Here is a 25,203-nt window from a genome sequence, read left to right as displayed (position 1 = left end):
AGAATCGATGTGAATGCGTTGATATGGATTTGCTAAAAGCGCATTCAGGATTTTTTTTTAAATGAATGGGCTGTGGGTGTGGAGGTGAGAAAAGCGTTTTCTTTCTTTTTTTTTCACTCTTGAGTTGATTGCTAATTACTCAACATTTTTTTTCTTCGTTGTCATTCACATTGCGATATGTATTCGGACAATTGCAATACAATTAGGTGAAAAAACGTGTCCTGCAAGGAACCGAACAGAAATTTTACCTTCGACTCCTTCCAATAAACAGAAAACATGTATAGAGGTTGACTTTTGTACAAGTAAAATTGTATGTAATATGCCTTTCCTACTCTAACATATCTTAGCAACTTATACAATTCTTTTCTGATTAGGAAGACAAAATATAGTTTTCATAATTTACATAAATGCAGAGTTATTATGGATTTATGATTCGCGTAGTATGCTCACTGGACAGTCGTCTGGATTGAGCCGGGTACGAACCTAATCCACGTACAATACTAACCCCTAACGACCCCCACCCCAAAAGAAAAAAAAATTTTAGGAATGAAGTTTGTAGGAGTCTCTTTCGTATGAATAGGCTAGTCATAAATACAAGTGCAGTTATATACAGTGTAGACAATCATAATGTTCTATTGTATAGTCAATTTTTAAAAATAATGTAATAATAAAATAGTCATATAAATATAGGTTTAAAATGAATACAGTATAGACTTTAGATCTATCTCGATTTGAAGTAAAGACAACCCAAAAATCGCATTATTCAATAGTGTTGCTGTTTGTTTTTTTTATCTCTGAACGTGACTGATTAGTAGAGTACTAGGGTCATTTCCTGCAACATTTAATGAACATTTGTTTCTTGAATCCAACATATATAATAATAATAATAATAATAATAATCTTTATTGTCCGTATGGAAATTGTCTTACAATTTGTGCATTACACCAAACAAAATACATTATAACTATAAGAAACCAAAGTGTACATTCACACCAGACTCACTCATAATTTACATGGTCTGGTGGATGGTCTAGATTTGTCGTCAGTTTTTCTCAGACTCAGACATGGTATTTTAAAGTGTTCATAAAAACATCTCTGACCACATAATCACGTTGTACGTAGTTCAGAATATCGTTTTGGAATCACGTGATAAAGTTTTATCATTTAAACTTTCAATCTTTACCTCTCTATGTTTGCGTGTTCTCCCCCCCCCCCCCAACCTCTTTTTTTATTTTCTCTATTTAGGAAAAAGGAAAAGGGAACCAAATGGGGAAAGTAAGCTTGGCAAGTATGAGGGAGATAACCCGGACATTATTTAGAGAGAGATAACCCGGACATTATTTAGAAAGAGATAAGCTGGACATGGATGAGGAGATTAACGAAAGAAACGTATTGGACAATGAAGGGGAGATAATGATTGTGATATGCTGTTTCTATTTTTATCACAATGGGAATTTCAAAGAACTGCGAATTAGGTCTCAAAGAATTCTGGTAAACATAATCATTTAAATTAGGGGAAACATTTATAAATAACTACTTTCCCATTAGTTCCTTTAAAAAACAATAATAATATATGCACTACCAGCAGTGAATACAGTTCAAAATACCAAGAAGACGAAACAGTTTTCGATTCTGTGAGTTTGTGTGTAATTTAAAGACACTTACAGCATCCAATTACTAACATATTAATTGTCTACAAATTCAGAGTCTTGGTTCAGTGTCAACATTTCCTACTAGTTAACATTTCTAGAAGAAAAGAATGTGACATCAATATATTGTTTACTAGCTACCAATCATTGTATGTTCTTCCATTAGTAGGGAGACAATGTTTGATCCATAACTTTTATGATTTGTAAAATCTTCATAGAAGTACTCAAAATTATGTCAGTCTGTCACTTGTATTACACATAGTGTACATATGTTAGTCACTAGTAATGCACACATTTTACGTATGTTAGTCACTTGTATTACACATAGTGTACGTGTTAGTCACTAGTATTATTATTATTTATTTATCCCAAACTTCAACATTCTTTCGAAGCTAAGTTATAACTTCGTGTTTCTAGATTTTTTTTTCCTTCATATTATAAGACGTTGTACAAATCTTTATCCTACTTCTGTTCGATGTTATAACTCAACTCTTCTAACTGTTCCATGTTATAACTCAACTCTTCTAACTGTTCCGTGTTATAACTCAACACTTCTAATTGACCGTATCTCTTCCCCAGTTCCTAGTCCTCCCCTCCAATCGTGAAGAAGATAAACCTTCTGACTGGATCAGGAATAGCTCGTGGATTGATCTAATTACTACAGAATCATTTCTGTCAATACGCAAACGAGGTATTGAAGAATCTTGAGATTAAGGTAAGATCTCCTCAGATCTCTGACCCCAAAACATCTATTTCTGACGTCAAGATAGACTTTTCTATCCTTCAGCTGCTCTTTTATTGACCTACTTATCCTTCTTGGAAAGAAAAGTTACTAGAAGACATTCAGTCATTCCGTTGATTCCAAGGCAAACGTTGGAATAGAAATCTATCTTTAAATATAACAATTTGAAAGAAGACATTTTTAAAAATTTTAGGACATGTAGGAACATTATATACAATTTGAAAATATCCTCTAAGTAAGTTGTCGTCATTTACTGTCCGTCATTGTGTCATGACATAACAATTAATATAAAGATCGTAATTAACAAATTATTATTAATATTACATCCAGTGGCGGAGCAACCATGGCGGGGAGGGGTTCATTCTGCCACGATTGGTCTCGGTTCATTGCGTCCGGCCCAAGACCAAATGAGCTCTTCAAAAGGAAACAAAAAGTGTTGACTTAAAGAATGTATGTGCCTCATATCACAACATTGTACTTGAAAACCCTTGTATATAATAATTTCATTGTTCTTAAGATTACCTGGTTAATAGTATAGCATTCATTCTACTAAAGGAGATTCGAGATACTGTTCACATCATTGCTATTGCATACAGAATGATGTTAACAATTCCAGTGACCGTTGCGAGCGCGGAAAGATATTATTTTAAAGTTGAAACGTAGCACAAACTATCAACGCTCGACAATGTCGCAAACCAGACTGTGTAGTTCAGCTGTTTTGTCAATCGAAACTTGCTTCAGCATTGGATCTTATCAACCAGTTCTCACAGCAAAACGCAATAGAATTTGTGATTTCTGTGATCGTCAAGGCAACTACGAAGCAAGTCTTAGTTCTATTGCAAGTGTTCTGGTTCACCTCTGTAAGTAATGGCTGCTTTCCGACTCCAGAGAGTTCAGCAGAAATAGTTAGTTTGTTGATTTTTCATGACAAATGTTACTGAATCATTAGTTATCTTGATTAACGGTAAAATCTTAAATGAAAAACATTTATAATACAGTATGTAAAGTAGTGAAACTGGTAAATAATACAGTGCGTATGTAAAGTATTATGTTCTCTGAGGCGGATGAGCTTGTTAGTCAAATGTTGTACGGTATATATGGTTAGCGCTTACGGCTTCAGGCTCTACGTACGACACTCGCTCGGGGCCGTGCACGATGCGCACAGCCAGCACACGCATGTGTATATTTAATTTCCTCCGCCTATGTGCAATAGTATTATTCCTGGTCTATATTACTCAAATTAATTCTTACGTATTTAAATTAATACAAGTGCACTTTAATTATTTTTTTTTTGGTTATTGTTTGTTTTACAAGCTTTGGACGCTCATTTATAAATAAAGATTTGTATTTAATTAAAATATTTTAAAATGTGACAAAATGAAATGTTTGTATTGAAAATTTTTTTTTTTATCAAAACTAAATCATACACAAAAGAATCATTCAGTTTCTACTGTAGAAGATTATCTCCCTTCACCCAAATGACTCCATTTTGAAACGTACGATTCTATCTTCGTGCCAATATTTGAGGAGGTCACCTTGTTTCTGTTATGTAGCCTACCTGGGCATGGGAGTCATTCAGTCACTTGGCGATCTCACCTTTATAGAATACATTTCTTTATATTCCCTTTTAGCTCTTTATGACACGCCATGATGCTATCTACAAAACAAATGGCTCAGTTCTAGAAATAGTTGTAGCAGTCGAATCTAGAGAGACGTGTCAAGGAGCATAACTCCAACCTTTTATTTTCCAACTAAAAAAAAAAACAAAAAAAAAAACATTAAAACAAAAGTGACAGCTAACTACACAGTAATTTCTAGTATTTTTTTTAAGAGTGTACATTACAGATGAAGTTTTTGACCTTTTTTACAAAGCTTCTATTAACCCCGTCAGTCTTGTTTGGTACATGAGCATGTTCATTCTCCCACTTCCCAGTCTCAGATCAAGTTGAAACCCTGCACAATTATTTATTGTCCCGAAAAACATGAATCATTTTTTTTTAAATAATGATAATTAATTAGTTGTAATATAATAATTGTGTTTGATTAAAAAAGGAAATAAATCTTACAGTATTGGGATGTATATCTATAAATCATCTTTTATTATTTTTTTCCCTTATATAAGTGTTTTTTTTCAAAGTATATATTTATATATCAAAATTTAATTAGCTCTTGTGAGCTTCAAACATGAATCAAACTTTCTCTATTGCGTCCGAAATCTCGTATAATTGGATAAAAAACTTCATTGGTTCGTTAATGCAATGTGCGTCCGATCCAACTAAAATACTTGCTAAAATTAACTCATAAACTTTTCTGTAAAATCCAAATTGAAGAGTTCATCTCCCGATGATGACTGAGTTTTTAAACATAACTGCAGGGTTTATAGGATGTAACAGTCCACTTAACTTTCTTATTATTATTATCATTATTATTATTATTATTATTATTATTATTAAACAAGTTGGAGCAGGTAAAGGGAGTGGCTAGCCACATGACACCATCGTTAAGATAGGTCTAACAATAAAAAAAAGGTATTGAGTCAGTATTGGCATATCGTAGAAAGACACTCAAGTCCACGCCTTACATCGAGACTATAGCTCATTGTTTAAAGGAGATTTTCTGTTCAGCTCAAGATATGCACTCCTACAGGTCACATAATCTCTGGCATACAATAAGTTTTGGCCAAGATTTTCTTTAATTGGCTGCCTGCAATCACGTGGGTTGAATCCCAGAACAAAAACTCGGGGGGGGGGGGAGGGGCTGAAATGACGTATACAATCAACAATCCTAAAATATCTTCTTGGATTGTGTATCTTAGAAAGCTACAATCCAACTTGTCCCACACCTCTCCAGCCAACACATTCATTTATTTGTAAACAAGGAAACGAATCACGTGTTTAAAGAAAAAAGATCGGTACAATTAAACCTGGCTTCACTTCCTGGGGTTCACAAGGTACAGTTTGTTCTAGACCTTGAAACATGAGACACATTGCAGTCTTCTCTTTCTCTTTGTTCTAAACAAGGAAATATGTGTGGGATCTAAAAGGGGTTCCAAAACTGCTTCCACGATATGTCTTAAGTGTTTAGTAGAGCCTATGAGTCTGAATCTCTGATGCAACAATCTTGAGATCTACTTACTCTGTCAGGTCATGACCTCCAACATGCATTCTGGCTCTCAACAGCAGCAACATTTTCATCATAACGCAATTCTCGGGGTCCCTGCAGCAGAATGTCTACCAAGCACAACATCTTATAAGAACATCCAAGTCTCTGATGTCGGAACGTGGTGGCCTTCTCTCCTGAACAACGCAAGAGTTGCAACCATCGCCATGTCTTTACAAGATACAAAGATATTACATTGATATTTTCAGTTAGATTTTCTAGTCAATGAATACATATTTGAATTCCTTAAGAATTTCAAAAGAAATTTTCAAAAAATTTTTCATTTTTAAAAAATCTCATGAATCAAAGAAGTTTGGAGCTAAGAAATTCTTTGAGGTACTTCATGAAAAAGTTTTTTCTAGTTTTTACAAAACCTAGATGAGATTTGAGAAATCTAGAAATGCAATGACATGTAAGACATGAATGACATGTATTTGGAACGGATCCAATCGTATAAGTGGTGCTTTTTAAAGTTCGACACATCATGATGACCTTGTCATGTAGACAGAGCAATAGATCGTGGTGGGGTCTCATTGGAGAAGAGCTCCTTGATTTCAAATGTTTGAGAACTTCTGGAAAGTGTTGCCTTTCATCTCCTTGCTAATTAGTAATGAATGTGTCTGAGGCAAACGATGAGTCTGTCTTATTGGAAGGCTCTATCTATCTCTCTCTATTTCTTTCTTTCACTCACACACACACACACTTCACACACACACCTCACACACCAGTGTACAATCTAGATAAGAGGTAAACAATGTGTGAACAAGCTCGAAGTGAAATGAACAAACGGACAGAGCTAGATGTAACCTGGCATTGGAATTAGTCTGTGAGAGCAGATCAGCAGATGTTTACAGTATCTGTAGTGGCACCTGATAGATCATTACTACAGCCTGAGGGAGACACGGAAGACATTAACGTTCTCTTATGTATATAGTCCTCACGACATCAATTAGTTACTTCCCCCCAACCAAGGTGACAGTGCACCATGTCGACATTAAAGTTCTCTTATGTATATAGTCCTCACGACATCAATTAGTTACTTCCCCCCAACCAAGGTGACATAGTGCACCATGTCGCCATTAAAGTTATTGAAACTGATGAAGCGTGGGGGTATATCATTAATTAGTTGGACACATTCGAATAAGCTTACTCCTCTGGCTGTACTGTTGACCTTTAGTTTGATAAATACATTTTACTGGCTACTAGATAGTCTACGACTGATGTTTGGTCATTTCTGACGCTATGCTGACAAGCTGATATGCCACAGCCAATGACCACTTCAATGTGCTTGATTTGTGGCTTGAAGTTTAGGCGTGACATTTTGGCGTGACGTTTTGACATGACGTTTTGGTGTGATGTTTTGATTTGATGCTTCGGACTATGTGTAAACATTGCTCTCTAACCAGAAGAAATGAAGAAACTAATAGTGAATAGAATAAATGAGAAATGGACAAGCTCCCATCCGAATCACAAGAAAGACGACGCCTTTATTAGTGCTGAAATATTCTTATTATTCTAAAGGTACCAACCACTGTTGCTTCATTGGCCTGATAAAAAATTTAACACTCAGATGTTAATGTCTACCTGACCATTTACTATCTCAGTATATTCTGACTTTGGAAAATTGAGGCCCTATGAAAATTGGCAATGTTGGCAGCATTGTTGCCTTTTTATATCTTTTTACCGTATGACTTGGTAAAAGAAATAATGAGGACCCTTTCAGGACCCTGTGAGGTCGATTATTTTACACACACGTTTTTCTTGTGAAATAACAAACAGATGTATCAATCAAATGTTTAATTAAACATGCAGGAAAGGAATAAAATACAACTTGAAGACTCCTCCTCGGTGTTTCACGTAGAAGATGTGTGACTTCGACCCATTCCTTAGACAATGTTACTGAAATAAATTAGGTGGAGATGTTTCTACATCTTTTGAACTCAACGAAAATCCAATAAAATAACCTTTGGAAGACGTTGCCTACATATGTAAAATAAATATACCGTCACTAGACACCGAGACTCCCTAGTTATACAATCCTACGCCCTTCAGTTCTCCATCCCCCCCGGCGCCTCTCACTTGTGTAAGTCACCGTCCCTGAAGACGGATCAAGATGAAACCAACACGCTCGCGCCTCTGCTCCGGCAGACATATCCCATAATTCCTTTAAAGTATCATAAGACAGCGTTATTTTCTTGGCTCTATCTCTCCCCCCAAAACAAACACACTCTCTTCTCTCGTTGTGTAGACAAAGACAGGGTCTATGCCAGGAGTCTATGTTTAGAGACAGTAGTCCGCCCAAATCAGAAAATGCCCCTTTGTATAGATACTATCGCTCCTGAAGCTCATTCAAGTTCAGAGAAAACGCGCGCAAAAAAACAGTCTCCCCCACGCGCGTATAAAAATTAATGTGCGTAAATCTAATCAGGAATTCCCTTGAGATGTATACTCACCATTTTCACCCCTCGTTTCGTGATGTCGGTCTATTAGGAGGAACTCTTCAAATCTAATGCACGAGAGAAGTTCGCCATCCCAACCCATTTCTCGCAGTTACTCTCGCCGTATCGGGAGTTCCCGGTGTGGCTTGGCTCATAAAGAAACACACACACACACAACTTCTCCGGAATTCCAAATTTGACACTTTTCTTTTTTTACGATAAGTCAGCCCTTAGATGTCTGCGAATATGTGAATTATTGTTGTCCATCTTTCTGACTTAATTAAATGGGGGGGGGGGGGGGGGAACACCCGAATTATGTGAATTTTGTTTTTCTGAACAAATAGGAACATTACTTAATCTAGAAGTTATTTTAGTTGTTCATTTCAAACCATGAAGGTGCTGGCTAAATGATCAAAGACAGTGAGAGGGGAGATAAAAAGGGATGGGTTGGTTAATGTTGACAATAAGATGTACTCCCGTTTTAACTTCTTATTACAAAGCGTATATCAACTCTGTCTGTCTGTACACGTTATTTCTCGGACACCCAATCTCGGATTAAGCTGAAATTTTGCACAGCACAAGAACAATTTAAAAAAAAATTACCAGTTAGTTAATTAACTTTCGGTAATTAATTATTCTGTATGGTATCTCAAACAAAAGAAAGAAATTGTACTTGACTGAAGTGGTGGTATAAGCTGAATTAGTCACCTTTATAGGTCGCCGCTTTAAAGTAAGTTTAAAACAAACAAAATATAACTATAACATCTTTAATTTTCATAAGTGGTTAGTGCAGTGTTTCTCAAACTTTTTTGGCTGCCGGCACAGTAAACAAACTACAAAAATTTCGCGGCACACCACGAAGAGCAACAGTTGTTTTATAATAAAAAGAAAAAAAGATTTTACGTGTTTTTAAGTATTACATTTAATGTGAAGGGTGTGCCTGTTTTTGAGGCTCCAAAGTCGACAAACAAACTCGCATGTCATCGACTATTGTAAGAAGTCTCTCTTTTCTTAGATTTGATTTCAGTCAGTGCTGAAAATCCAAACTCGTAAAACCATGAAGATGCAAATGGAAGAATTATTTTGATTGCTTTTAAACTGATTGCAGGATATAACATGTTGATTGAAATCCAAATCACATCCAAGCTTTCTCGGCAAAATTTGACTTAAGAACTGCATCGTTTTTTAAATCAATGAGCTGCTCTTCTCCTTCAGTTGTAAGATTTGTAGCTTCATTGTTTCCAAATGGATAGCTGACCCATTCATATTCATTACTTCCAACTGTTGGAAAGTAATGCTGCAATATTGACTGCAGGTGTTTCAAAGTGTCCAGAATTTCGGGGGTGATTTCTTTATTTGAAGCACATTCGTTGTAAGTAGGAAAGCAGTCCTTTCTTGATCTTACTTTGCCACAAAGACAACTTTTCACCAAATGATTTCAGTTTTGAGGATGCAATGATGATGGTTTCCGATGGTCCTTGAAGACTTAAATTCAATGAATTTAATTTGTCAAATAAATCAGAGAGAAATGTCACCTTAACCCACCAGATCAGGTCATGAATAGAAAATCCAAAGTCTTTTTTTTCAGCCTCCAAGAATGAAACCAGCTCAGCCTTGAGTTGGATGACATGCTTTAACAATTTTTCCCTGGAGAGCCAACAAATGTTGGTGTAATACTGGAGACATTTGTAGTCTGAATCAATTGCTTCACAAAGCCCGGAGAAAAGTCGGGATACAAGCGGTCGAGATTTGAGGAAGTTTACAACTTCAATCACTTGATCCAGAACAGACATCAAATCTTTCGGCAAAGACTTGAAGGCAAGAGCTTCTCTGTGGATCATGCAGTGAACAACTAATACATTTGGATTTTCTTGACGCACAAGAGTGACGAATCCCTTTCTATTTCCCTGCATGGAAGGACAGCCAACGGTGCAAACGCTTACAAAGTTTTTCTCCACTGTACTTTGAATAGCAAAATGTTTTCGTTCACCACTTAAAGATATCTTCGCCTTTGGTCGTAGTTGGTAAGTCTTTGCAAAATAAGAATTCGTTGACACATTTTTCATTCTTTATGAACCGAATAAAAGCTAGCAGCTGGGCTTTGCCACTAACATTAGTGGATTCATCAACTTGAAGAGACCACAGCAGAGACACTTCATCGTCAGTCACGTCAAAGTGTTCGCAGATTTGAACTTGTAAATCTGACGATAAGTCTTCAATTTTGCGCAAGATAGTACCATTTGAAAAAGGAACTTTTTAAACTTTTTTTGGCGGCATCTGGCCCATAGATAGTTTCAACAACTATTGCTAAAGCTGGTGCAATGACTGATTCAGCCTCTGTGTGTGCTTTCTTGCGTTTTACTAATAACTGAGCAACCTTATAACTTGCTATTAATCCCTTTTCTGGCAGCTTTAGGTAGTTCGTAAGTTTCTAAGCTTGTCTATTTTGTTAAGCCCTGATGTTTTCGAAGTATTCCTTCGGTTGCGCTTTTACAGCTGGATGTTTTGTTTCCAAGTGTCTCTTCAATTTGCTTGAAACAAGCGCCTTATTCGACAGAATTGCATTGCAGATCAGACAGAATGGCAATGCAGCATCTTCAGGTCCAGAAGATATGAAACCATATCCAATGTAATCTTCTTTGTACCTTCGTTTGGTTCCTTGCTTTTCATTGAACACTTCCGCAGTTTCATTCTTTCTAACGTATTTCTCCATGGATGACAATGAATAAGGCTTAGTAATAATTTGTTATTATCAGCATACACCTAAACAATTTACAAGAAACACATCGCTTATTATTATCGTTACCAATTCAAGAACTGCTGTGCGTCTGCTAAGGCGGCCTACATTTGAGTCATTATAATGATATATGTATAGTGGACAATTCCATAACCTGAAGAGCTAACACCCCTTTCCGTCACTATGGAGCGATCCACTACTATTACTGGTCATTGCAAGTGGGGATGTCGTCGCAATGTAAAATAAACATTTAATAGTAGGCAGACCTGTGTAACGCTGCACGTGTGGCGTTCTGAAAACTCCCGCGGCACACCTGCAAATCTTCGGCGGCACACTAGTGTGCCGCGGCACACAGTTTGAGAAACACTGGGTTAGTGTGTCGGCTTGAGGAGGCTTGAGGTATGAGCTCGAGTTCAGGTCGTTGAAATAGCACTAAACAAAAACAATTGGTACTAGTATTTCTAATCGCACAAATTTATTGTTGTTGGTCTAGCTAGATCTATTACAAAGTAATTGATACAATAACACTTTGTGTAAGTTATGTTTTTAAAGTATTTTTAAATGTTGTTCCTGTTATTTTTTTTTATAACTTGACTTTCCATATTTTGATTTTTTCATTTTTTTAAAACTTTTTCCATGTGTGGTTAATAGAACAAAAATAATTCGATCAATTCCTTTTGTTTACTCTGTATATCAAACCTCTCCTATTCCCCCTCCCTCTCTGAGTCAGTGTATATTTAGTACTTCACACCTCGAGGTAGATTCAATTATAAACTGACGAAGTCAAACTCCAGCACTTGCCTATATACAATGTCTGGTCATGTGGTCTCCGTGTTAAATACTTCAGTTGACTGTATCACTTCAGGATGTAAACATCTGCCCGGTCACGTGATAGCTTCTCCGGTTATTGAATCCAGATGTCGGACATCCAGGTCGTCAGAAGTACCAATTAAATAGTCAAATAGATGTGCGAGAACATAGCAGAGTTGTTACTTTTGTAAGCGGAATTCTTTGTGACCCCCTAACGCTCAGGGGTATGAACGTAGTTCTAGGGGAAATTCGAGCCCTGTGTAGTGGGGATAGCTGCGTTTTATTCGATACACACGTACTTAGATCATTTTTTTTTTCAGACAAGTTTCCCATAACTCTACTGAGTTTCACATACCTCTACAGAGTTTCACATAATTCTACAGAGTTTCACATAATTCTACAGAGTTTCACATAACTCTACAGTTTCACATAACTCTACAGAGTTTCACACTATTCTACAGAGTTTCACACTATTCTACAGAGTTTCACATAATTCTACAGAGTTTCACACTATTCTACAGAGTTTCACACAATTCTACAGAGTTTCACACTATTCTACAGAGTTTCACATACCTCTACAGAGTTTCACATAATTCTACAGAGTTTCACATAATTCTACAGAGTTTCACACTATTCTACAGAGTTTCACACAATTCTACAGAGTTTCACACAATTCTACAGAGTTTCACACTATTCTACAGAGTTTCACATAATTCTACAGAGTTTCACATACCTCTACAGAGTTTCACACTATTCTACAGAGTTTCACATAATTCTACAGAGTTTCACATAATTCTACAGAGTTTCACATTATTCTACACACTATTCTACAGAGTTTCACATACCTCTACAGAGTTTCACATACCTCTACAGAGTTTCACATAATTCTACAGAGTTTCACATTATTCTACAGAGTTTCACACTATTCTACACACTATTCTACAGAGTTTCACACTATTCTACAGAGTTTCACACAATTCTATAGCGGTGTTTCCCAAACCTTTTTCCTTAAAGGAACACTTCGTACATTCTGAGTATTTAGCGGAACACTTTGATTATTTGTCTAGAGGGCTTAATTCACGTGGTGGGCTGCTATTTAATTATTCCAGTAGTTCGTGGAACACATATTCAGGTCTCGCGGAACACTAGGGTTCCGCGGAACACAGTTTGGGAAACACTGCTCTACAGTACTAAACCTATACACCTTATTATTCATACGAATAAATAGTTGATTCATTTAACCCTTTCCTCTCACTCACTTCTTGACTTCAATTTACCTTTACTGTAAAGGGATAAGCTGTCTTCCATTCAAAAGATAAAGGAAGAGTGCAGCATTTACAGTGATCACGGAAACCCAGTTGTGACCTGCATATTTTGCCACGATTGATGCAGATAAAGCATTTAAGCTCTCTTTTAGTCTTCTGCGTCTGTCTTCAGCCAAAGGTTTTTTTTTTTTTTTTTTTGGGGGGGGGGCGCTCAAATGTATCCCACGACCTTCTTTAGAGCTATCCAGCTGTCTTTAACAGAGATCATCTGCTGCCAGCTGTTTTCCTCTTTGCCAGTAAAGACAAATCGGCACCTGAATTAATCTTTACAGTGCTTCCCCAGGATTTTCTTTTACGCCACTCTCGAGATCAATTAACTAAGCAATAGAATCTATATATATAATTCTCTTCGTGGCCCAACAATGCGTTACATCACGATGGAAAAGGTATGGAAAGATAACTCTTTTGTTTCTGCAAAGCCATGCTAGAGTTACCCTACGTAACTTTCACAGTGACAGAGAGCCAGTCACAAAGAAAAAAAAGGGGGGGGGGGGCGTCAGATGGTACTAAAGTTGTTGTTTTTTTAAATTTCAATAGCTGGTCTCCTTAGAAAATGTTTCTGTTCCTATATCCAAGTAGAAAGTTAGTCGACCCAGTGTTCTTCTAATAAACATGAGTTCAAACACAAATCCTGCGGGAATATTGAGACCACGCAGACAGATTATACATTCAAATGTCCAGTAAGCTGGCTTCTAGAAACTCCCGAGAGACACATAGACCGAGACACAACCGGGGACACACAGACCGAGACACAAAATGAAATTGTTGGAAGGATGGCCGCAGATGGACTAGGCTGATTGATGGAGAGGACGTGGAGAAACTGTATAAAGAAGTCATTTATTAAAAACTATATCAGCTAGCCTGTAAGTCGGACAGATAAGTTTGTGGACTGTTTTTTTTTCCCACTTACAAAAACATGTTATGCTTAATCTACCAATAGTTTTTCTCTATTTTAGGTAAAAATAGTAAAAGTTTCCTCTTTCAGACCTTACAATCTATAGAGCAGATGATGTTAAGGTCATCTGATTTTTTGGCCAACGGTTAACGAGCAGGGTGTCATGTGGCCAGCACAACGACCATCCGTCTTTACTTTCCCCCAACTCAAGTCAGGTACACATTAGGGAACTCATGGGCGCCCTAAGAATCCAGAAATTCAAAATCCCAGTCTTCACCGAGATTCGAACCCAGGAACTCAGGTTCGGAAGCCAAACGCTTAAATTTTTATGTACTGCACCCCCTCCTCCATTTTCTCTATTTTACTATTCATCTATTTTGTATATATCTTTATTTTGGTTCTTCACTACACACATTATCAAAACTTTGTCTGAGTTTATCCATTATCTTTCATCTGTTATAAAAGTAATAAAACATATGTAGCCTTCTGTAATTAAAACTGTATAATCAGGACTCTGTAATCAAGACTATGTAATTAAGAGTCTGCAATCCATGATCTGTAATTTAAGGTCTATAATCTGTAAAATAGAATCAAAGCGCTAGAACCAAAACTATGAATTCGTAAAGTCCGAACTGTTAATCTAAAATCTATAATCTATTATTGGATTTACAATCAAAAATGTATTATGGTTTTTCACGGTCAATTCTAAAAAAAGTCATCTCCTCTTTGTTTCGTTTACGGGTTCTAGGATCCAGTTTATATTCTTTTAGCAGTAAATACAGACATAGAGAAAAAGGAAGAAAAAAACAAAAGACCCCCCCAAAAAAAAAATAAATTTGGAAGAGATTTTGAAAGAAATAGCTAAACTAAAATATGTCAAGGACGCTGTATTGAAAGTTCACTTCTGCCAACTAAAAATTTAAAACGTTTTCTACAAGGGAAAGCACTTAGAAATTTATATTTTGATGTTCTAAAAAATGCACACAAATGTTACCTTTAAAATAGATAATGTTAGAAATACTCCATAGTGTATGTACATCGGAGACACCACAAGCTAGCTTTTATAGTTATCTGCCCTTGTTGAACATCTCTAAGTACAAAATATACATAATCTAAAATCTGAGTCTGCAGTGTATAATAGAAAATCTCTAAAAACTCTTCAATCTAGACTTGTGTCACGGTATATGTTCCACCATCTTGAAAGTTGTTACATATTTCCCTTTCTTGTTTACCATTTCGTCCAAAACCTTGAAAGAAACAGTTAGGTTCCCTTCGCCCCATTCTTTCTAGTTGATCCAGGGGCGTATCTGGGCAAAAGTTCGATAAATACTTGCGTGTTGTGTTTTTAATAAGAAAAAAATACAATATATCGGATTTCCTGTCCTAACCTTCATATTAGCTACGCCACTGACTTTATCCTCGCTCCTCTATCCCTCTTGCAAAACCATAAAAACAAACAATCAAACACACAGTCTAAAGTACCTACAGTAATTTAGTTAATAATTGCATCACCATCTCATCACGCAACTATTGACTATGTTGCATTATGGACCGAGTAAAGAAGGACTTCTCTCCCTTTCACTCGATGACTGTACTCTTCACTTTAACCTTTTGCACTCACAAGTCACTGAACACTATATTTTGTAGCTATATTTATCTTCATAACTATTAAAACTCAAGATATTGTTAGTTTGTGCCATCTTCTGCTATAATCTTTGCTCTTGCTGGTAACACAAGAAGTATATAATTTTAAATATATCATTTCACGTTTTTTTTTGTTTTTTTTTTCATATCGTTAGACTATGAATATGAAATGATATCCAGTACTTTGCTCTGGGAATATGAAATGATATCCAGTACTATGCTCTGGGAATATGAAATGATATCCAGTACTATGCTCTGGGAATATGAAATGATATCCAGTACTATGCTCTGGGATTATGAAATAATATCCAGTACTCTGCTCTGGGAATATGAAATGATATCCAGTACTCTGCTCTGGGAATATGAAATAATATCCAGTACTCTGCCCTGGAAAATGAAATGATATCCTTTTATAATTTTTAAAAGTCTCGTACCCTTCCCCACCCATCCAACGTGAACAAACTGCGAGTGATATGAAATTGTATGCATCAATATAAGATTATTCAAGAGATAAGATTATTTTAGAGTTTTCAAAAGGGGGGGGGGTTAATTTTTTGTTATCCAAACTTTTTTGACAAAGTCTCACTGTACGTTAGGATTCAACCAATTTTTTGAAGTTTGTAGACGTCAGTTTTGTGTGTGTCTCGAATCATTTATTTGCAGACGACTTTGCAATGGCGACTATAAAATGTCAAGGACAGTTTACGTCTACTTACAGACTTGGCGCGTTGACAGAAGATTTGTTAGAATGGGGTCAAGCCGGGGCACTATGGGAGGAACGTGCAGTTTCATATGGCACACTTTTATAAATCTCCTTGTTTTCTTTTTCTTTCTATATTTTTATATATAAACGATACACTTTGAATGTTTGATAAACGAATTACCTCCCCCCCCCCCTTTTTATTTTTTACCATCTAAATCTGAAGAATATTTAAGATCTAGAGCTGTGCCGTCTTTTCATTGTTTCCCACGATACACGCTGACAACAATGCATAGTACAGAAAAACAACAGTACGCACCTAATTTCCCCACAAAACAGAAAGACACCAAATAAAAAGCTGAAATTGTTAAATTTGCCTTTATTGTTTGACCCATAATGGCGCTTATCTAATGTAGAAGTTATACACTATCACAATGCATTTCTGTTTTGAATCCTTGCTGCTAACACTACACCTCCATGGAGCTCTAAGGCGAGGGTTAATTCACTAATTGCATCAGTTTGTCTTGTCAGGTTTTTTGTCTCTTCAAATATTTCATCCAACATTTGTAAGTCACCTCTTCTATTGTCGCGCTAATGTTTTTTGTTTCCATTTACATGTAGCGTCACCCTCTACATTTCACCACTTGGGTGATATGCACCGCCCTCTATCTACACCTAGCACAATTACGCCCAGATAGCGAAACCTTTCCTCACAACCCAACACAAGGCGTATCTTGCAACCCAACAGTTTATTTCAACGCACCAAATCACCAGCAGCAGTGCGTTTGTTTTAACCAGCTGTTTTTTCTCTAAGCCACAAAAAGACAATAACATAAAAACATTTTTTTTTTAAACCTAGAAAGTCTAGAGGGAGATAAATCATGTGTTTTTAGTTTCTTTTGTTATTTTCGCTAAATGTTGAAACACGAGAACTACTCGCTATTGGCTAGATAAGTCTTTTTCTCTGGAAGATATCGTTCGCTGTTTTAGAGATAGGGCATAACCAACAGAGCACACAAACAAACAATTTTGATAAGAATTTTCATCATTTCAAAATTGCTACATCGAAAGAAAAAAAAATGGAGGAGAGGGGGAGGTAATCTAATAGGGTGACAGCAGGACTCTAAAGTGATCAGACTATTATTAGCGTTTTGTGAGTAACACGAAGGGAGGCAACAACGAATTTGGCCAACGAGACCACTTTTTAGGTCCGCAGGATGTGATAATGACCACTTTAGTCCTCCTCTCCTCTGACTTTTTCCCTCCACATCTGTTCCTCATCAACTCAGCGTGTTATATAGGTAAGCGACTTATTGTGATTATTGCCCTTATCGCACAGCCACAAGGGGAAACAACTTTCTGGCACATTCTGTAGCTTATTGATCGCACGCTTGATGTTATCCATTTCTCTGACTTTGTCGTGGTCGATCTAGACACAAATGCAACATGCATTTATAAAGATAGGCTACTTGCTGCTGGAATTTATATACAGGCTACCTGCTGCTGGAATTTATATACAGGCTACCTGCTGCTGGAATTTATATACAGGCTACCTGCTGCTGGAATTTATATACAGGCTACCTGCTGCTGGAATTTATATACAGGCTACTTGCTGCTGGACTTACATACAGGCTACTTGCTGCTGGAATTTATATAGCCTACAGGCTACTTGCTGCTGGAATTTATATACAGGCTACTTGCTGCTGGAATTACATACAGGCTACTTGTTGCTGGACTTACATACAGGCTACTTGTTGCTGAACTTACATACAGGCTACTTGCTGCTGGACTTACATACAGGCTACTTGCTGCTGTAATTTATATACAGGCTACTTGTTGCTGGACTTACATACAGGCTACTTGTTGCTGGACTTACATACAGGCTACTTGCTGCTGGACTTACATACAGGCTACTTGTTGTTGGACTTACATACAGGCTACTTGCTGCTGGAATTACATACAGGCTACTTGCTGCTGGACTTACATACAGGCTACTTGTTGCTGGACTTACATACAGGCTACTTGCTGCTGGACTTACATACAGGCTACTTGCTGCTGTAATTTATATACAGGCTACTTGTTGCTGGACTTACATACAGGCTACTTGTTGCTGGACTTACATACAGGCTACTTGTTGCTGGAATTTATATACAGGCTACTTGCTGCTGGAATTTATATACAGGCTACTTGCTGCTGGAATTTATATACAGGCTACTTGCTGCTGGAATTTATATACAGGCTACTTGCTGCTGGAATTTATATACAGGCTACTTGTTGGTGGACTTACATACAGGCTACTTGCTGCTGGACTTACATACAGGCTACATGTTGGTGGACTTACATACAGGCTACTTGCTGCTGGACTTACATACAGGCTACTTGTTGCTGGACTTACATACAGGCTACTTGTTGCTGGAATTTATATACAGGCTATCTGCTGCTGGACTTACATACAGGCTACTTGCTGCTGGAATTTATTTACAGGCTACTTGCTGCTGGAATTTATATACAGGCTACTTGCTGCTGGAATTTATATACAGGCTACTTGCTGCTGGAATTTATATACAGGCTACTTGCTGCTGGAATTTATATACAGGCTACTTGCTGCTGGAATTTATATACAGGCTACTTGCTGCTGGAATTTATATACAGGCTACTTGCTGCTGGAATTTATATACAGGCTACTTGCTTCTGGAATTTATATACAGGCTACTTGCTGCTGGAATTTATATACAGGCTACTTGCTGCTGGACTTACATACAGGCTACTTGCTGCTGGAATTTATATACAGGCTACTTGTTGGTGGACTTACATACAGGCTACTTGCTGCTGGACTTACATACAGGCTACTTGCTGCTGGACTTACATACAGGCTACTTGTTGCTGGACTTACATACAGGCTACTTGCTGCTGGAATTACATACAGGCTACTTGCTGCTGGACTTACATACAGGCTACTTGCTGCTGGACTTACATACAGGCTACTTGCTGCTGTAATTTATATACAGGCTACTTGTTGCTTGACTTACATACAGGCTACTTGTTGCTGGACTTACATACAGGCTACTTGCTGCTGGACTTACATACAGGCTACTTGTTGCTGGACTTACATACAGGCTACTTGCTGCTGGAATTACATACAGGCTACTTGCTGCTGGACTTACATACAGGCTACTTGTTGCTGGACTTACATACAGGCTACTTGCTGCTGGACTTACATACAGGCTACTTGCTGCTGGACTTACATACAGGCTACTTGTTGCTGGACTTACATACAGGCTACTTGTTGCTGGAATTTATATACAGGCTATCTGCTGCTGGACTTACATACAGGCTACTTGCTGCTGGAATTTATTTACAGGCTACTTGCTGCTGGAATTTATATACAGGCTACTTGCTGCTGGAATTTATATACAGGCTACTTGCTGCTGGAATTTATATACAGGCTACTTGCTGCTGGAATTTATATACAGGCTACTTGCTGCTGGAATTTATATACAGGCTACTTGCTGCTGAAATTTATATACAGGCTACTTGCTGCTGGAATTTATATACAGGCTACTTGCTGCTGGAATTTATATACAGGCTACTTGCTGCTGGAATTTATATACAGGCTACTTGCTGCTGGAATTTATATACAGGCTACTTGCTGCTGGAATTTATATACAGGCTACTTGCTGCTGGAATTTATATACAGGCTACTTGCTGCTGGAATTTATATACAGGCTACTTGCTGCTGGAATTTATATACAGGCTACTTGCTGCTGGAATTTATATACAGGCTACTTGCTGCTGGAATTTATATACAGGCTACTTGCTGCTGGAATTTATATACAGGCTACTTGCTGCTGGAATTTATATACAGGCTACTTGCTGCTGGAATTTATATACAGGCTACTTGCTGCTGGAATTTATATACAGGCTACTTGCTGCTGGAATTTATATACAGGCTACTTGTTGGTGGACTTACATACAGGCTACTTGCTGCTGGACTTACATACAGGCTACTTGTTGGTGGACTTACATACAGGCTACTTGCTGCTGGACTTACATACAGGCTACTTGTTGCTGGACTTACATACAGGCTACTTGTTGCTGGAATTTATATACAGGCTATCTGCTGCTGGACTTACATACAGGCTACTTGCTGCTGGAATTTATTTACAGGCTACTTGCTGCTGGAATTTATATACAGGCTACTTGCTGCTGGAATTTATATACAGGCTACTTGCTGCTGGAATTTATATACAGGCTACTTGCTGCTGGAATTTATATACAGGCTACTTGCTGCTGGAATTTATATACAGGCTACTTGCTGCTGAAATTTATATACAGGCTACTTGCTGCTGGAATTTATATACAGGCTACTTGCTGCTGGAATTTATATACAGGCTACTTGCTTCTGGAATTTATATACAGGCTACTTGCTGCTGGAATTTATATACAGGCTACTTGCTGCTGGACTTACATACAGGCTACTTGCTGCTGGAATTTATATACAGGCTACTTGTTGGTGGACTTACATACAGGCTACTTGCTGCTGGACTTACATACAGGCTACTTGCTGCTGGACTTACATACAGGCTACTTGTTGCTGGACTTACATACAGGCTACTTGCTGCTGGAATTACATACAGGCTACTTGCTGCTGGACTTACATACAGGCTACTTGCTGCTGGACTTACATACAGGCTACTTGCTGCTGTAATTTATATACAGGCTACTTGTTGCTTGACTTACATACAGGCTACTTGTTGCTGGACTTACATACAGGCTACTTGCTGCTGGACTTACATACAGGCTACTTGTTGCTGGACTTACATACAGGCTACTTGCTGCTGGAATTACATACAGGCTACTTGCTGCTGGACTTACATACAGGCTACTTGTTGCTGGACTTACATACAGGCTACTTGCTGCTGGACTTACATACAGGCTACTTGCTGGTGGACTTACATACAGGCTACTTGTTGCTGGACTTACATACAGGCTACTTGTTGCTGGAATTTATATACAGGCTATCTGCTGCTGGACTTACATACAGGCTACTTGCTGCTGGAATTTATTTACAGGCTACTTGCTGCTGGAATTTATATACAGGCTACTTGCTGCTGGAATTTATATACAGGCTACTTGCTGCTGGAATTTATATACAGGCTACTTGCTGCTGGAATTTATATACAGGCTACTTGCTGCTGGAATTTATATACAGGCTACTTGCTGCTGGAATTTATATACAGGCTACTTGCTGCTGGAATTTATATACAGGCTACTTGCTGCTGGAATTTATATACAGGCTACTTGCTGCTGGAATTTATATACAGGCTACTTGCTGCTGGAATTTATATACAGGCTACTTGCTGCTGGACTTACATACAGGCTACTTGCTGCTGGAATTTATATACAGGCTACTTGTTGGTGGACTTACATACAGGCTACTTGCTGCTGGACTTACATACAGGCTACTTGTTGGTGGACTTACATACAGGCTACTCGCTGCTGGATTTTATATACTGGCTACTCGCTGCTGGATTTTATATACAAGGCCACTCGCTGCTGGATTTATATGCAGGCTACTTGCTGCTGGACTTACATACAGGCTACTCGCTGCAAGACTTACATAGAGGCTACTGGCTGCTGGATTTACATACAGGCCACTCGCTGCTGGATTTATATACAGGCTACTCGCTGCTGTGATTGTGATAGTTACATTTTAAATTGATAATTCGCAGGATAATGTATAAAAAGCAGTTATGGAACGGTAACCCTGAAGTGGCAAGTAATAAAAATGTGAATTGTCTGTGGACTCATAATATTAAATCATGTATCTTAACTAGTAAATACATTCCATAATATTAATGAAAGAAATAACAATTAAACAAAAGCAAAATCGAACATAATTTTATCTAATAGATCATTTTCGCATAGTTTAGACATTTGTGTTTAATATTATTATCATTATTATCATTATACTTATTATTATTAGGTGAAAATCGAAATAATATTTAGTCTCTGGCGCAGCCAGGGTCGAGAAAAACACAATTCATTGTAGTCCCTTTAACATGCTCACTGAGAGACTTTCTGGTGATGTGGCAGGTCTGCAGCAGTACCGCCCTCTGACAGGCAACGGGAATCTTCTTAGAGATGTAAAGGGCCTTGAAGGTATCTGTGAGGTCAGTTGTCATCAGGGGTGGCCTTAGCAGTGCGTGGGCCCTGGGCAAGTGTCATGTGCGGGCCCTGAGCCGTAAGGGTAGACTATATATACCTTACCACATCACGCTAACCGGCTAATTTGTCTCCAACGCTATAACAATAACAAGACAGTATGTCTGCCTTAACGCTGTGGGCCTTATTTTTTGTCACAAAACATAGAACATTACGTAGCCATTGTTGGCTTACTATTGGCCGCGCCAAGTGCATTATATACTGTATTGTAATTGTTCTGCATAAAAAAAATTCTTTCAACTTAAATTTTTTTTAAATTACTCCCATGGCCACACGATGTCTATGCACAGTAGCCTATTGGAAAAAAAACACATCGGATTTTATTAGGAAAATGTGTAGTGATCAAGTTTGTGACAATAAAATGTCCTATCGCGGGGCCCCCCACAGGCGCGGGCCTGAGGCGGTTTGCCCCATTTGCCAACCCCTAAGGCCGCTACTGGTTGTCATTATCCCCTCGGTTGATATAACAACTGGGCCTGTTGTTATTTTAGACAACTTCCATAATCTCCAAGCTTAGGTTCCAATATATTCAATGTTTTTCCATTTTATGTGATAGTGTTAAGGCGGTGTCAATGGTTGTAGCGTTTTTCTTTTTCTTTTATGTCAATAAACAGCAGATCAGAGCAATAAAATCCATCGTTTTGTCAGTCAAAATAGGCCTATCCCAGTAGAACAGGTGATCGGTTGACTATTATTATTATTATTATTATATTGTGCGATGCGTGGTCGAAAAACTAAGTACGCTTGAACTTGGCTTGGCTTGGCTACCTATGAAGGGGGCTCGAGGTTCGACACCCGAGTCTAGCAGCGTTTTGTTTACTGAGTGCCTAAAGACAGCACGGAAAAAAACATTCTCCCAGATACCCCCTCCTCCCACTGGTCCACAAATGAGATTGGACCAAAGCGCTCTGAGCATGCTATAAGCATGAAAGTAGCGCTATATAAAAGCTATAATTTATTTATTTTTTATTTTTATTATTATTATTTTCATTAAATATAAAAAGTTATAATTTAATGAAACGCTGTACTGACTTTCTAAGAGTTAATTCCTTTACAAGATCTAATACTTAAGTTATAATAACATTTACAATAGACCACAATACTACTCTTTTGATAAATTTACCAGAAATATAATTGAAGAACAATAAATATACCATGGTCAAAATAAAATTTAAAAAAGAATTTGAAACACTAAAATTCCTAGTCATCACATTTTTTCCATTAGAAGAGCCCCTTATGGGCACCTCTTTATCGTTGGGCCAGGTCTCAACCCCTTCACGCCATAGGTTGCTACGCCACTGCACAAAATATCTAAAATAAACGTGCTATAAAGGGAGGGAGACTTAATACTGACCGTAAGCGTTGATACTTAAAACACGGAGACAGGGGTGGTGGGTGGGTCAACCAGCCCAGGCTCCAAGCCTTTTAGGGGCCCTGCGATAGCAACGCCCTTTTCTCATCGTCAGCCCTTGTTACAAATATTCATGGCCCTTATGACACTCGCCTATGGCACCGCATACTGCTAAGGCCACCTCTAACACCAAATAGCTGTATGTATACTACTATGTGAGAACTGTGAAGTATTTTCTGTAGCGAGAACTCTTTCTCTATCTCTCTCTATATACACAACTATTTATTGATGCTATGAATAAGTGTTTGAAGCATGATATTTAATCTAAATCTGAAGATACATTGAATTAGCCAACAAATCACACAAGAAGACTAGCCTGCCTTTGAGTTGCGCAGTTTACTCGGCTGTGAATAGCACATTGAGTACAGGCCGAACAATATACGTGTGGCATTCATAGTTCCTTAAATCTACATGATGGAGGATCGGCTATAAGGAGATTATTCTGTCTCAGCCCTCATCTCGACCAGCTATCCCCCTTTTTGTTTCACTCAATCCTAGCGGTAATATATCACCAAGTGACTTTTAGGCCTAGGTCTAGAGCAGCAGTTTCACTCAATGAAGTTACGTTTTCAAATGTCTTCAAGACCACGACCGAGTACTGCAGTCTTCATTATTGAAGAGTTGGAAACAAAAGTCTCGCCCCCCCCCCCCCACCCCCCAAAAAAAAATTGCTGGACTAGCTCTTCAAACATGCTTCACGCCACCCCCACCCCCGAATCTCCCTCCTAAGATCTTCATTCTTCGTTCAGCTCCGGTTCTCTCATTATCGAAGCGCAGGGGAGACCACTCTGGTTCTGTCATAACATAGTTTCAACAGAGTTATCTTGCTGACTCACATTGAGTTACAAAGCTGAAGTTTTCGAAGCGCGCGTGCTCTTAGACAAGGTGAACGATGGGATACTGTCGTCTGCTAAATATCTTTCCCGAACTCGCCATTTGTAATGAAACAAGTAAACCTTTATTAGCGCCGCTTTCCTCTAAGCCAATCAGATAATTATCAAGTACGACTTTCAGGTGCCCGGATGAAATGAATTTTAAAAGTTTCGAAAGTTGATTACATTTTGTTAGATCAACATGCCACCATATTGACAGACAGCCATTTGTTCAGACACTTTTTCTTTTGCATCCTAACACAAATTGTTATATTTCAAGACACATTCTGTGTGTGTGGGTGTGTGTGTGTGCGTTCTTTTTAAAGCTTGTGTACTGTACTATTGCCGTTTCATATGAACTGTAGGATTATTTGTTATGAAAAAATGTTGCCTGTCTGTCTGTCTCTCTTTCTCTCTCTTTTTCTGTCTTTCTCTCTATCTCTTTCTTTCTCTATCTCTCTTTCGCGCTCTCTCTCTTTCTCTCTCTCTTTCTCTCTCTCTTTCTCTCTCTCTCTCTCTCTCTTTCGCGCTCTCTCTCTTTCTCTCTCTCTTTTTCTCTCTTTCTCTCTCTCTCTTTCTTTCTCTATCTCTCTCTC

At 37.9% G+C, this 25,203-nt stretch overlaps 1 protein-coding gene across 6 annotated transcripts in view; it reads left to right on the top strand.

The window, feature by feature from the left end:
- The window catches only part of LOC106071279 (uncharacterized), a 117,117-nt gene that overhangs the window by 52,134 nt on the left and 39,780 nt on the right, over window positions 1-25,203 (top strand). For 5 of the 6 annotated variants that reach the window (XM_056041902.1, XM_056041901.1, XM_056041900.1 and 2 more), the window contains exon 3: window positions 2,229-2,364. The exons of the other annotated variant lie outside the window; for it this stretch is intronic. The gene's annotated coding sequence lies outside the window, so the exon portion shown is untranslated. The remainder of the gene's footprint in view (window positions 1-2,228; window positions 2,365-25,203) is intronic. 6 annotated transcript variants of the gene reach the window in all.

Source organism: Biomphalaria glabrata, chromosome 9 (assembly GCF_947242115.1).
Source record: "Biomphalaria glabrata chromosome 9, xgBioGlab47.1, whole genome shotgun sequence".
Classification (NCBI taxonomy): Eukaryota; Metazoa; Mollusca; class Gastropoda; family Planorbidae; genus Biomphalaria; species Biomphalaria glabrata.
This window is presented reverse-complemented; position numbering and strand designations above follow the sequence as displayed.